Source organism: Myotis davidii, unplaced genomic scaffold (genome assembly GCF_000327345.1).
Source record: "Myotis davidii unplaced genomic scaffold, ASM32734v1 scaffold6, whole genome shotgun sequence".
Lineage (NCBI taxonomy): Eukaryota > Metazoa > Chordata > Mammalia > Chiroptera > Vespertilionidae > Myotis > Myotis davidii.
The window spans coordinates 2229057-2242955 of record NW_006383011.1 but is presented as its reverse complement, the minus strand read 5'-3'; the positions used below and the strand labels follow the sequence as shown (position 1 = coordinate 2242955).

Here is a 13899-nt window from a genome sequence, read left to right as displayed (position 1 = left end):
CTTCCTTACTACTCTCTGCCACACAACAGACATTTGAATTTTCTCCTTCTCATTCTGATCCCCTGAATTTCTCTTTTAGCGTATTTGGACTCAGGAAAGTGTCTTCTATTTGTGATAAAAGAGTGTCTTGTATTTGCAAAGTGCTTAACACTTCGCTGTCCGTTTTAACCTTTGATCTCACTTGGCCGTGGGAGGCAACAGAACAGTTGTCATTTGGGACCTGTGGGATGAAGGTACAGAGAGGGGAAGAGACTAACCCAAGGTCATACAGTGAGTTGGGGCAGCGTTGAGGTGTGGAGTCAGGGCTTCTGACTTAGTGCAGAGCTCTGTGTCGCCTGCTTCCTGATTTGATAACATGGATTTTTGCATATGGATACCACATGCTGGTTTTAAATACACAATCTCTTTGAATTCTCACATCTCTGAGAGAGAAGCACCCTATGTATGTCAAGATGGACACCCCCATCTTGGCCAGGCAAACTTCTGAAGACCCAGCTCGATTGCGACACTTAGGATTTTCCCTGCTTTCCTGGCAGCCATGGGTGCTCCCTCTTTGGAACTTGTCTGTTTCTCCTCTATGGCATCTATCCTATGGGATGGTAATCATTTGGCCTATAAGTGGTTTGAAGGTAACATTTTTTTTGACAGGATTCAATACTGGGTAATAATTTTTTTCTCCTTTGCAATTTCATCTAAAGTTTTGTTTCTTTGGCGTCCTCTGGAGTAAAAGAAAGCGTATTATACATCAGGCACATTTGACAGATGCAAGTGATTATACTAATGGAGGGATTATTTTCCTATGTGTCTAATGCATTCAGACTTTTTTCCAAATGAAACAAATTTAAAATTCATCCTAAACATGAAATGAGGTCTTTACAATTTTTCTACCTACCTCCTTTTATCTGGATTTTAAAGCCTTCTTGTCTTTAATTTGAGGGAATATTATGTTGCCTGTAATTTACTTTAAAATACTTTGACACAAACAGACTGATTTCATCTTTTTGTATGTTATATATATATACATATATATACACACACACACTTATATAAGCATATATTTCTCTATATAGATATACATACACACATATATACATGAATTTGTGTGTACACACACACATATATGTATAGTTACATATAAACATCTGTATTTGCCTATCACTTCTGTGTGTGCCTGCAGACACAAATGCACTGTCTTGTTGGTACATGTGAGGTGTGTGTAAATTTATTTTGACCTATATCCCAGCAATAGTCCGTTAGCCTAGGAGAGAGCATACACTTCTGGGATAGGTAGATAGGTAGGTAGGTAGTGTTTTGAAAGCCTCTAATCCAGCGGTTCTCAACCTGTGAGTCAAGGCCCCTTTGGTGACCCTTTCACAGGGTCACCTAAGACTATCCTGCATATCAGATATTTACGATTCATAACAGGAGCAACATTATAGTTATGAAGTAGCAACGAATATAATTTTATGGTTGGGTCACAACATGAGGAACTGTATTTAAAGGGCCAGAAGGTTGAGAACCACTGCATCAGAAGCCCACATTTCAGAGGTGGACCTCAGCTACCTTTATATCTGACCAACACCGGAGTGGTCTTTGTCCTAATAGATTACTTCATTTCCATTATTATGATATTCAGTTATCAGCCTTCTCAGTTTTGCAAGGGTGACTAATCAAGTGTCCTTCAAGTGAGCAATGATAAGACCATGCCACCTTTAATGATGTCTTAGCTTCATCACATCATATCTCCGAAATTTAGTTTTAAAAATACAGTGTGGGGCCCTGGATGAAATGGATACTCGTATGACAAGAGAGGCAGGAATACTTGACCGCGTGCAAGAGGGCAGTGATGATGGCAGCACTGCTATCAATCCAGGGCCACTGGGGAGAGACACTGCAGCTACTTCGACACAGTTTGCCACATGGGGCCTGTTAGGATTGAGGGGAAAAGATTGCTGTGGATTTTGTGGGAATCACCCTTAACATCCAGGGAGCTCAGCGTGGTACAGCTTAGGTGGGTAAATCCTGCATCGCCAGGATGGGGTTTCCTCTCTTTCCTAGGGTTGGAGGACATAACCTTTCTTTTTTTAATACAATAATAATAACTCAGCCAGAAGAGTCTGTACATAGAAGAGAACTCTGGGATGAAATACGCCAGCTGTGGATTATGGTTATCTTTGGATGGTGCACATACTGACAGTGTTTCCCACTCATCTTTTGTTTGTTTTCCAAATCATTTTGGTGCCTGATGATACTGTTTTGAGGCATTTAGTATGGAGTCCTCTGGCTTTGAATGAGTTGGGGAAGGGATGCTTGAGCTGACCCCCGGGCTGAGCCCTTGGGCATTGCTAAGCTTATTATTGGAGGAAGGACCCCAGAGAGGGAAGAAAGAGGGTTTCTCAAGAGGGAGATGGAGGCTTCCATCTTCTTAATTTCAGTATTAGAAGACGTGACCTTATTTTATATCCCAAGCTTCTAAAACAGGTCATGGTAGTTCCAGAAGCATTTTTCATGTTATTACACATTTTTCATAAATATATATTAAAGTTCTACAATCCAAACATACTCACTAAATTAAAGGTTACATATGATGTCATTGAATGACTATATTATTGTTCATACAATAGCAGTCGGAAATTCCGCCTTTTTCATCATATATTAGAACAAATATGAATGTGCATAAAGCTTTTTTTTGGTTTCTGATAATAATGCCGGTTAGTATTTATGGAGCACTGCCTATGTGCTTGGATTTGTGCTAAGCATTTTACAAACATTTTTTTCATTTAATCTTTACATACACCCTATGATTAGACACTACCATTATATTCATTTACAGATGAGAAAATTAAGACTCACAGAGCCTAGTGTATTGCCCAAAGCCACCCAGCTAAGAAATGCTAGACCCAGGATTTAAATCCAGGTGAATCTGACTTACAAAGTATATACTCTTGGTCACTATACATCCTTCTCTGTCTTTGGGATTATTTCATTGGCATAGGTTTATAGGAACAGAATTACTGATCCAAAGATCATGTTAACTTGAAAGGTTCTTAACAACTTTGGCCATCAGTATGTTTTGTCTCATCCTATGAACATTGGCTATTATTATTTAAGTAATAATTAAAATTTTGACTAATTTGACATATAGGAATAGCATCTTGTATTTTATTTGCATTTATTTGATTACTGGGAAGGGTATACATTTGCCTACATTTATAAATTAGTTGTAATCTCTCTTTTCTGAATTTTCTGCTATGACCTTTGGTTTATTTTTCTAGTGAGGTGTTGGTGTGTTTTTTGCTATCTATTTACATAAGAAAGATTTTAACCCTTTGTTATATTGCTGCAACATTTTTCTCTCTGTTATTTGTCTTCCAATTTCTTCTCTTTTTTAAAAAATATATTTTATTGATTTTTTACAGAGAGGAAGGGAGAGGGATAGAGAGTTAGAAACATTAATGAGAAAGAAACATCGATCAGCTGCCTCCTGCACACTCCCTACTGGGAATGTGCCCGCAACCAAGGTACATGCCCTTGACCGGAATCGAACCTGGGCCCCTTGAGTTCACAGGCCAACGTTCTATCCACTGAGCCAAACTGGTCAGGGCCAATTTCTTTACTATATCCTTAAGCACACCAAGGAAATCTTTATCAGCATCCATTTATTCTGGAGCATTTATAACTTACTTCGTGTAAAACATTGTGGGGTACCAGAGTGCATGTGTCTGCAGAGATGGAAGAGGGGCAGGGGGAGGCTGCATACCCTTTAAGAACTTCAAACCTAGTGGGGAAGTAGGGTCAGGCCCACGTGTAAAATAATAAAATGACACAGGACAAAACCCTATAATAATGAGTGACAAATAAGTCGTAAAGTCGGTGCCATAAATTTAGGTGAAGTAGGAATCCGAATATTACTCACGAGAGTCTACCAAACTCACCTACTCTTTGGTTTCAGAGAGAGCTAAGTTCAAATACAGGTACTGACACTTACTGTGTGATTTTGGGTAAGTTACTTAACTTCTGACTCTCTTAGAGATAATTTTTTTGGGGGGCAAAGAAATGCCTCATCTTACATTTAAATCCATTACATGCATGCCAATACGGGAGACAATTTTAAGTGGCTGTAAGTTTTAAGGAAAGATATTTTCTTGGGCCTCTCTGGAGTCCCTAAGTCATACCAAGGATGAGTGTCCATCCTCCTCTGAATTCAGCAGAAGTCAACTTTAGAATGCAGCTCAGACTGTCCCGGCCACTTCACCTCACTTATTCATGTAGCTAATATTTACTGGCTCTTAAACCATGTGTCAGGCACTAGTGACTATATATATATATAATTTTCTATCCGCCTTATTAACAACGGCCCAAAATTGAGGATAAGATTTTCTCTCCAAGTAATTGAGGACCTAGATACCAAGACAGTTTGAAAAATATTTATGGATATACACAGTCTGATTGCTCATAAGCTCCAAATGGAAATGTTGGTGATGAGCAAATTGGGGGTGGGGCTATAAGAAGCCCTTCAATGACCTTGTGATTAGGAGCTCATACTGGGAGCTTGACCTTGCAAGCATAGCTCTAAAGGCTGCTTGTGAAGTTTGACCCTGAGGTGAGTGCAACCAGCTCCAGTGAGTACTGGTGATTATTGCTCCAAAAGTTGATGACTAAACTGAGACTCCTCTCTCCACTCCCAACTTTTAGGTAAGCCAACTTGGCCTCAAGACCAAGGTCCAGCAATGGGAGGACCCCAGGGTTGCAGCCAGACTTCTTACCCTGTAGGCAACACCACTCCCCCAGTCTCCCACCAACACTGAATGTTATCCATGTTCTTATTTTTGCCTTTTGTCAAATACTTTTCCATATCAACAAATAGACGTCCACAAAGGCATTCTTAATGGAAACTGATTTCTATTAATCAGTTTCAATAATAGAAACTGATTTCTATTATTGCTATAATTTGGTCAACCAATCTCTTATTGGACATTTAGATTAGTTCAATAGTTTGTCATTTAATTAGTCACAAAATTCAGCTTTGTTATTATTTTTTCTCAGTTGCTTTCTAGTAAGTAAAGCAGTGCCAGTATGGACTCCCACTGCAGGTCAGGAGAATGCAATTTCTCTGCACGTCAATAAGAGCTGCAACGATAATTAAAAAACTTTTTGCTGGTATGGTAGATAGAAAATGGGATTTCATGATTTAATTTGCATTTCTCTGATCATTGGGAAAAGGTAGCACATTTTCCCACATTTATTGGCCATTTGTACTTCCTCTTTGTGAATTGCTTGTTTACTCTTTGCTATTGGTGTGATCATCTTTTTCTTATTGATATATAAGAGCTTTTTATATATGTAGAACACATTTAATTTTAAATGTTAAGATTATAGTTAAAAGGAAAAAGGGATCAACGTGCAAAGAAAGTGTAAACATAACAGAGTCTTGGGGTAGATCTAAAGTCTTATTCTTCTCTAATTTATTGTCTATGCAGAGATTAAAGTGAGGGCTCTAAAAGACAAGACTGTTGTGTCATTACACCTTTAATAGCTCCCAAATACTTTAAGATACTATCCAATTCCCAAATGTAGAGCAGGAGGCATTTTATGATCATCCTGTTTGCCTCTCCAGACTCACCTCTCCCGATTGCTATATCCAAGTCATAGTGAATTACTTTCAGCTCCTGGAAGTGCCAATCTCTCTCTTCTGGGCCTTTGTGCAGTATCTTCTGTCTGGACCTCTTTCCAGTTCTTTTTCTGATAACTACCGCTCATGATTCAAGTCTGCCTTGGACACCACTTCCTTTAGATTGGTGATCTCAAATGTCCTCAGGGAACTTTTGGCAATATCTGAAGACATTTCTGGCCATCAGACTGGGGGAGAAGTATGCTAATGAATTGTGGTGAGGGGAGGTCAGAGCTGGTGCTCATGTACAGGAAGCCCTCCGCAACCAGGACCTATCTGGTCCGAAATGTCAATAGCGCTGAGGACAAAAACCCTGCTTTACATCTAAAAAGTCTTGACCAATCTTCCTACCCACTCCTGCCCACTCTAAGCCTGGTTGGATATCCCAGGACACCATCCTGTGCTTACAGTCACGGACCTACTACACTGTATTGTGATTGTCCTTAGCTAGAAGTGTCTTGAGGACAAGGAACGTGTTTTGTTACTCCAGAGTCCAGGATTGGGAATACAGTTCGAAGAAGCAGCTTGGCACAGTGTGCACTGGGGAGAGAAAGTGCTGTATGGGAACCCTAAGTTCTGCTAGTTACTAGCTGTGCGCTCTTGGGCAAGGTACTAACCTCTCTGTGCCTCAGTGTCCTCTTCTCTAAAACGAAGGTGTTAATAGTATCACATAGAGTTGTCAGGAGGAATGCATGGGTTAATATTTGTAGATTGGTTAAAGAAGTAAGCTGTACATAAGAGTTAAAGAAACAGGAATGAAATAAGCACTCAGGAAATATTTGTTGACCGAATGATCGGCAAGGGCCTCACTCTGGATTTGGCCATTTCTCCCTTTCTTGTCTTTCTCCTGTTTCCCTCAGCATGTAGTGATTTTCCTCAACAACTTAAAAAGTTTCTTTTCTCTGTAGGTCTTGATTGTCCTAGGCTCACATTATATCTCTGTAGTCATGAACTGATAATTTTCCTAAAAAGTATTCCTGTTTCTATAGTGAGGGGGCAAATGAGAATGAGCCAAAACATGGATCACAAATACACACACCCTGTTTGGGAAACAATTTTCTTTTAAATAGAATGCATATGTGGTTCTTTTTTTCTTTTCTTTCTTCTTTTTTTGTATGTGGGGTACACTATGGAGAGACTTTTACAAATAAATCCATTTTAAAAAAGAGAGATTTACGCAAGGTACACAGAGCGCACTCTGCAGCAGTATTGTGTACCGTCTTAAATCAGCGTCAGCTGTTACATATTTGAAGTTAATTTGACGTTGAAGTAAACAAATCAAAGTGTGTTTATGGAATAATTAGGCCCTATTCTCAATGCTGTGGCTAAGAAGTTTTGTCACAATTACTGATCAGTGGTTTTCTTTGCTTTGTTTTCGAAATTCCATAGCAACATACAAAAATAAAGCTGTTGTTATTACACTAGTACTTGTGCAATTTCAGCATCTTGCAGGCAGAGTCACTGAAGATGAAGTCAACACATTCTTAGCTGGAACTCCTCATCATGGTTCTTAGAGTAGAAACTGGTTGGATCTTTGGAAACTGGTAGGAAAAGGGAGAATCTTTTTTTTTTAAATTTTATTTTTTATTACAAAGGGTATTACATATGTGTCCATTTTTTCCCCCCGCCCAAGACAGTCCCCTGGAAAAGATCTTTTATAAGTGTCTTATGTCCATTGGTTATGCTTATATGCATGCATACAAGTCCTTTGGTTGATGCCCTTTAAATACAGTTCCTCATGTTGTGACCCAACCATAAAATTATTTTCGTTGCTACTTCATAACTGTAATGTTGCTACTGTTATGAATCGTAATGTAAATATCTGATATGCAGGATGGTCGTAGGCGACCCCTGTGAAAGGGTCGTTCGACCGCCAAAGGGGTCGCGACCCACAGGTTGAGAACTGCTGCTTTAGACATCTTTTTTTTTTTTTTTTTTTTTTTTAAATTTTATTTTTTATTACAAAGGGTATTACATATGTGTCCATTTTTTCCCCCCGCCCAAGACAGTCCCCTGGAAAAGGGAGAATCTTTTATAAGCGTGGTCCAATCTTCCAAAATGGCTTTACAAACCATGCTCCTGCTCGCTGAAACGCATGCTCCCTGCTCATTCCTCTCTTGCACATGCAATTGTCCTGTGTGCCGTGCTGCCGAGGAGAACTGGTTCAAGACCTTCTGAAACAAAATGAACGCTTCCTTCCAGATCAGCACCAGGAAACTTTGACATGAGAAAGCAAACCAAGGGCGTATCCTGCTTTGTCACTTTAAAAATACATGTTTTTGTGAAGGAGCTCATTGAGCCCCATAAAGGATTACATTAATTGCACACACCAGAGAGGGATCTTTTCATGGAGGTACCGTGGAATGCCAGGAAGGTATGTCTAGCAGAAGGGATCTGCAGGGGGCTGAAGGCACGCTGGAGGGGTGGAGGTGGAGAGGCCTGCCCAGAAAACCGCCCTGAAGTTGGTCTGACCCACTAGGGAGGGGTGCGATGGACCTAAACCTTTTCCTCCCACACCGTCCCCCAGTGACTATCTCAGGGCATCCCAGTGTTTTTGATGGGTCCTTCTGCAAAGAACCTGGTTTTCCTCCTGGTCCCCTTTAAAGGGAGGTGTGGGTCAGTCCCCAGCTCTGGGCATTGATGTCAGTTCCATCTTTCCTCATCTACCACACCCCAGACTCCTTGCACTTTGCCCACAGCCTACTGTTTCTCCACTACTGTCCCGGGAACTTCTCACTGCTCATTTGAGGACCTTGGTAATAGTGGGCGCTGTGCAGCTGTCAAACTCTGGGGTCTGCTGCTAAGTGCTATATTAATTTCTCTTCATCTAAATTCCTCATAGCGCAGCTTTTGAAACATGAGATTATTAAGAGGTACTTACTGTAAAGTAGAGTGAACTCCACCTTTGATGAAGACAGCAGAGACCACATTTGATGGGTTGGACAGCGTTAGACAAAGAGAGTAATTAATGACTTAATTGCCTCTTCACCCTTTCCTTAAAAAAAAAAGAAAGAAAGTTTTCCTTCTTTTCTTTTAAAACTCTCTGGGCTCAAAATTGGAATTCCCATTGCTATTTTACAGTTTATCAAAAAAAGAAGAATAATGGGAACCCAATTTTTAAATTACACTTTTCTGTAACATCCTCCTCACTTTCTAGAGTGATCATCTATTGATTTTTACCTTTAGTGGCCTTGGAAGTTGCCACCATCTGTGTGTGGAGGGTTCAGTACCTGGTATGGATTGCCTTGTGTTGGCTTAAATGCTGATAAGATACGTGGCAAATTAATGAAATAAAAATAGTTTTGTCAATAAACTGAAGAGAAGCCACTTTCAACATTTGTTCGGTACCTTGCTTTTCAGGCCCAGACAAAATTAGTGGGTAGGATTAAGGAATATATTCGTCTTTCATCCCATGTTTGAGTACTTGATCACAGAGGCATGGTTTAATCCAAACATCAATAGCACCTCGTCAATTCCGGCAGAGACAGCTGTCAAAGTGGACTTTGGGTTTGTTAGAGCTTTGTGCTTTATCCTTTTCTAAGGTCATGGAGTATTTTCTTTGATTTTTGATGCTGAAATCTTTCTTAATCTTCTAAACTTGCGAAACATCTGTTAAGATTTAATGGGTTGGCTTTTGTCTTAAAATTAGAGTCCGTCTTGCAAATCTTTCCACCTCCTTGCCTCCCATCCTCCCCAATTTGGCAAATGGGACAGAGGAAACGGAGCACATGTCCCTTACGAGACGGGAGCGCTCTGGTCAGCGAGCGAGAGGACGTGTCAGTTAGAATGACTCTCAGGCGAGGACACCACACTTTGGGATGCTGAATGCTGTGACCCCCACGTTCAATTTTGTTTTGTTTCCTGATGACAACATTAGCGGTTTCCCTGTGGCACATCACTTAGCCTGGGATCTGAGTGGCAGCTTTATGGATCCCAGTGAATAATGAGACAAAAATGATGTCAGGGAGAGAAACAGCTGGAAAGAGGAATTGTACCCTTTCCCCGTGAGCCTCCTTGTTACTGGATTGCATCGTGTCCACAAAATGTAGTAGTTAAAAGAGCGAGAGGTACAGCGACGGCATCTAAAAATATACGCCTCCAAAATATGTACAGACAGCTGTCATGTCTGTTGACAGAATATATTAGTCATCACCCTCATTAGACACAAAATCATCGCAGTTTTCCTAATGGGGGCATTTCATCCCACGTCAGTGGTGGTGACTTTGGAGGGCCTCTGATAAAGTCGCCGCCTGGGCAATCACCGTGTGTTTCATTGAGGCTTTTTATATTCTGAACCTGGGTGTTAACACCTCAGCCAGAGCTCTTCACAGGGAAGCATTAAAAGGCTTCTGTTTATTCCTCCAGACACATTCCCACCCACCTCTGACATGGAGCTACGGCCTGGAAACTTCTGTTCTCAACAAAGGAGGCAGTTCACGACCTTTCGCACGGCAGGTGCCAATATCCGAACTGAACCTCCTGTAAACGTGATGGGAGAGAAACCGTATCGAACGCCTCAGAACTGGATTCACAGCACCATCCGAGGATTCCTTCGCCCCTCCTCAAAGGCAGGGAGGAACCCCGAGTGCAGAGCATGAGGGAGGAAGCGGCAGGAGTAGGGGTTTGGGGTCAAAGGGAACCCCAATGCCACAGGTAGGGGCCATGGGACATTGGGGAGCTTATTTAACTTTCCTGGCCTCAAACTCTTAGTAGGAAACGGGGATGATCATCATTACCTTACAGCTTTGTTCAAAATTCATGAGAACACCTAGGCAGTGGTCGGCCAACTCATTAGTCAACAGAGCCAAATATCAACAGTACAACGACTGAAATTTCTTTTGAGAGCCAAAATTTTTTAAACTTAAACTATGTAGGTAGGTACATTCTTATTAACTTAATTAGGGTATGCCTAAGGCTTAGGAAGAGCCACACTCAAGGGGCCAAAGAGCCACATGTGGCTCGTGAGCCACAGTTTACTGACCACGGACCTAGGGTATGCTTGCTACATGAGATGATTAAAAGGTATTAGTGTGTCTTCCTTCCCTTCGACCCTTGCATTCTCCCTCCGCTGAATTCTTACCACCTTCCTCTCCCACTTCAGGCATGTGTGCGTTCTTCTTCCCCTTTACATCTGAAGGCCTCCAGAGAGCTGGTGCCTGGTTTACTTATGAAATGGGGTAGAACAACAGCCTCAGCCCCCCCCCCCCACCCCTGTTTTAGACCATTCTCCAGTGGCAAGGGGAGAATTCTCATTATTATAAACAAGAGCAAAATATTACCAGTTATCACTCTATCAGGCGTTGTATGGCATGCTTACATATATTATCACATTTTATCCTCACCATGGCCCTACCAAGCAGATGCAATTCTTACTCTCATTTTACGGAGGAGGTTGAGTCATTTGCCTCCTCTGAGATCACGCAGCTGAGAGCGGAGCAGCCAGGCCAGGACCCAGGCAGCCTGTCTTCAGAGCAGCAAGCAGCCCTCGCTCACAGAGCAGGCAAGCCCCAGAGTTGGGCAGATATATTGAGGCCCATTAGCCACATATTATTTTATTCATTTTCGTTTAAAAAACTTTTTTTAAACATGTATTTTTATTGATTTCAGAGAGGAAGGGAGAAGGAGAGAGAGAGATAAAAACAATGATGAGAGTGAATCATTGATCGGCTGCCTCCTGCACACCCCCAACTGGGAATAGGGCCTGAAACCTGGGCATGTGCCCTGACCGGGAATCAAACCGTGACCTCCTGGTTCATATAGGTCGATGCTCAATCACTGAGCCACACCGGCCGGGCTCGCTGCATCCTTATAGCCTTTTGTGGTTTGTCAGGCACAGTGTCCTAGAGCCCTCGTCCCCAGGTCCTCTCTGCTGGGAGGAAGGACTCTTGTGTGGCTGACATGGAGCAAGACCCACCCTTTTGGGAGGCACATTGCTGTTCACAATGTGAGGGGTCCTGTCAGGTTTGTTTTCCTCAGCCCTTTCCTCCCACTTCTGACAAGGTTTTCAATTAGCAGCTTGTAGAGGCCCAGCCTGTGGCCCCCCTTCCATGAATATGTATGACCAAATTCCCCGGAGGGGATGGGAAGGCCGGGGCGAAGGGGGAGGGGTGAACAAAAGGCCCCTCGACTGGAGGACAGAAACCTGCTGTGGGTACAGCTGAAAGCAATGCTTCTTTTATTTACTTATTTATTTATAAATATTTTTTATTGATTTCAGAGAGGAAGGGAGGACAGAGATAGAAACATCAATGATCAGAGAGAATCATCGATAGGCTGCCTCCTGCATGTCCCTCACTGGGGATCAAGCCCGCAAACCAGGCACGTGCCCTGCCCGGGAATCCGTGACCTCCTGGTTCATAGGTCGACGCTCGACCACTGAGCCACCCCAGTCAGGCAGCAAAGCTTCTATTAAACTCTCCTGGGGTCAGGGGTCATTTGGGAAGCGACTGTCATGGGGAAGAAAGGGGACTGCTGCTGTCGCAGGTTGAGGGGCCATGGCGCTGGTTGTGGGCCCCTCCACCTGGTTTCTGCTTTCTAGACAGAAACTGGAGCAGGTACAGCTCAGGCCTCCAGGTGCTTCGGAAGAAGTCATTTCCTCTCCCTGTTGGGAGGTGAATGAATCTCCCAGGTCCCCAGTGGCTTCTCCCAATGGGAGGCTTGAAACTGGGCCCTCCCCTCTCTCCAGGGCAGGAAGGATGCCGTGGTTCCTGGGGTGGTTCTGCTGGCTCCTTCCCCTTACCGCCAGCCTGTGTCTACACCACCCGGGAGCCATGTTACCTCCGTTTTATTTGTTGAAAGCAGGATAGTTGTCTTAAGGAAGAAAAAACTCAAGACGCACATGCTTCCAAACACAGATGCTACCCGTTTGCCATCCGTCTCCAACACAGAGCTTGGGGCCTACCTGGGCCGATGGGCTGTAGCGCAGGCTGAAAGGAGCATCTTGGTTGAATGTAGGTGGGGCCAGGGATCACCTGACAAGATGACAGGCAGGGCTCAAAAGGTTGTGAACAGCATCAAAGCCCCATATGGGGTCGATGTCACTTCCTTAGGGCCCACAGATAGCATTTGCTCTTGACAGGACCGTGGGCCTGGACACCTTGGTGGTCTGAGAGGGCCTGACCTTTGGAGGGTGAGGCAAGAGGTTCGGGATGTCGGGAGGCTGGGACACAACTCCCTTCCCCAGGGCCACAGAGGCCTCTGGGAAGCAGCCATAGGCACATAGGAAGGAGTTAAGTCCCGGGCCTGTTTTGTGAGATGAAAAGTAAGGAAAGTAAAAGGTTCCTGATGAATCATGGTGCTATTTCAGCTTGAAGTCATCCCCGAAGCTTATGTTCTCAACCGAGCAGAAGAGCCATAGCTTATGTTCTCTTTGTATTTCCCTCCCCTCCCCTGGCTAACCCTCCCCTTCCACTCCCTCCTCCCCCAACCCCACCAGCAAACACTTCCTCTCTTCCAGTCAGCTTCTTGCTGGGGGCTGTTTGGAGTAAGGAATTCCCCACAGGACAGATCTGAATCATGCCGTGTGGGGTGCATAGTCATGTAACGGGAACATGTGGAAACAGGCCCTTGAAGAAGCCGGACTCAGGGCTGCTCGCTGCCAACATTTCCTAGGTGAGCACGATGGAATGCCAAGCTCAGGCCAGACCCCAATGCCCAGGGCAAGCAGGCCAGGACTGCTTGTGTTGAGGACAGGGAGGGTGTGAGTGAAAACCCGCTCTCCAGCCCAGAGTGACTCTGAATCTCCTCGATGTTTTCCCAGACACAGCTTCAGCGTTGACAACTTCCTGCAAATGAGGCCTTTCTCGTTCTGGGTGAGTGGGCTCTCTCCTCCTCCTGCCTCTGACATCCCTCCACTGCCAACCGATGAGGCAGGAGTCAGGAAAGGCAGCCGCTGCCCTGCCGGCGCCGCTGATTCGATGGGCACTCCTCAGGAGGCTTGGGGGTCTCCAACTGGTAAATACATGTGCTGTCGAGGACCCCGCACATAAAAGGCAAAGGATCACATTTTCCTCCGAATTCTTGAGGAAATTGCTCTCATATACAACACCAACCTTTGGCTGCGTGACAGACGGAGTGTCGTTCGCATGCCATTACCAGGCTGTAAAGTCTGGTCAGGGCTGCCTCTTCGGAGTTTCCAATCTTTTGGGACCCCGGGAGGGTCACCCTGCGGGTCAGGTTTGTTTAGTCTGGTCCGTAATGGTGTAAAGTGGCCTTGACTGTGGAGCCCA

At 43.7% G+C, this 13899-nt stretch overlaps 1 long non-coding RNA gene across 1 annotated transcript in view; it reads left to right on the top strand.

Annotated features, from left to right (window-relative positions):
- The first annotated feature begins 247 nt into the window (after positions 1–247).
- The window catches only part of LOC107181620, an 18532-nt gene continuing 4880 nt past the window's right edge, over positions 248–13899 (top strand). The window contains exons 1-2 of the long non-coding RNA XR_001512285.1: positions 248–274; positions 4604–4607. This is a non-coding gene — a long non-coding RNA (uncharacterized LOC107181620). The remainder of the gene's footprint in view (positions 275–4603; positions 4608–13899) is intronic.